Source organism: Myotis brandtii, unplaced genomic scaffold, assembly GCF_000412655.1.
Source record: "Myotis brandtii unplaced genomic scaffold, ASM41265v1 scaffold208, whole genome shotgun sequence".
Taxonomy (NCBI): Eukaryota; Metazoa; Chordata; class Mammalia; order Chiroptera; family Vespertilionidae; genus Myotis; species Myotis brandtii.
The window spans coordinates 7554502-7555911 of record NW_005357764.1 but is presented as its reverse complement, the minus strand read 5'-3'; positions in this window follow the sequence as shown (position 1 = coordinate 7555911).

Below are 1410 nucleotides of genomic sequence, written 5' to 3'. Positions count from 1 at the left end.
GGGGGGTGGTCATCACTGATGCCCAGACTCTGCCCTGCCATGCTGGGGTATGTGCTGAGACAGTTATAAGAAATGAAGGGGCCCTAACCAGTTTGGCTCAGTGGATAGAGCGTCAGGCTGCGGACTCAAGGGTCCCAGGTTCAATTCCGGTCAAGGACATGTACCTTGGTTGCGGGCACATCCCCAGTAGGGAGTGTGCAGGAGGTGGCTGATCGATGTTTCTCTCTCATCGATGTTTCTAACTCTCTATCCCTCTCCCTTCCTCTCTGTAAAAAAATCAATAAAATATATTTTAAAAAAGGAAAAAGAAAAAGAAATGAAGGGTCTCCAAAGAGTGGCCCTTTTTATCAGTTGACAGTTGGAAGGAGTGCGTAGGTGGGAAGTCCGCCAGTTCTCCAAGTTCTCCTCTTCTGGCGGACCCCTTAATGGGTGCCAGGCAGATTGTCATTCCCTGAGTCCTGTGTCAGCATGGGACCCATTGGGAAGGTTCTGAGCTGTCAGTCAGTGACCTGGCAACCCCGGGATGGAATCCTGAGCCCAGAAAGCTGCTGCTTGTCCTGCTAATGAGCTGGAGCTGAGAGGAAGGATGGCTCCTTTCCAGAGTGAGCCCCTGCGCTCCATTCCTAATGTGCGCCATGAGGCTGCCCGAGAGGCACAGCACCCGAGGGAGACTGCGCTCCCTCCTCTTGCCTTTCTCGGGGCCACCTTCTACCCCCTTCAGGCCTTGCAAAGAGGCCTCTCCAGACCTGTCAGCCAAGGTCAAGACCTCGTTGCCCCTGCACTGACCTCAGACAATGGGGGCTCTGAGGTCCCTTTCCTGAGTCCCAGGGGAAGGAAAGTATATGGTGATTTTCAAGGTGCTATTTGAGCTTCTCATTGGGGGCTGCATGCCTGCCTTAATTGACAATTCTTTGAGAAAGTCTATTTAGAGCATATTCAGTTGTATTTGGCCCAGCATCCATTCAATTTGACACTCCAAGTTAAGAAACAAACAGAACCCGGCAAGTGCGGCTCAGTGGTTGAGCATCAACCTATGAACTAGGAGGTCATGGCTTGATTCCCAGTCAGGGCACATGCCTGGGTTTTGGGCTCGATCCCCAGTGTGGGGCATGCAGGAGGCAGCCAATCAATGATTCTCTCTCATCACTGATGTTTCTATCTCTCTCTCTCTCTCCCTTCCTCTCTGAAATTAAAAAAAAACAAACAAATTTTTTTTAAAGGAAAGAAACAGAAGCAAATGATGCTGGAGTGAGAGGCAAAGCAGCCGCTGGGCTGCCTGGGCTCTGCTTCTAGGGCTGCTGCTGCCTCACTGGGCACCTTGGGCAGGTCCATGCTTCAATTCCATCCCCTCCCCCGACTCACACCCCCCCTCCCCCCCCCCCACCCACCCACATTTTTTAAAAGGTAGAA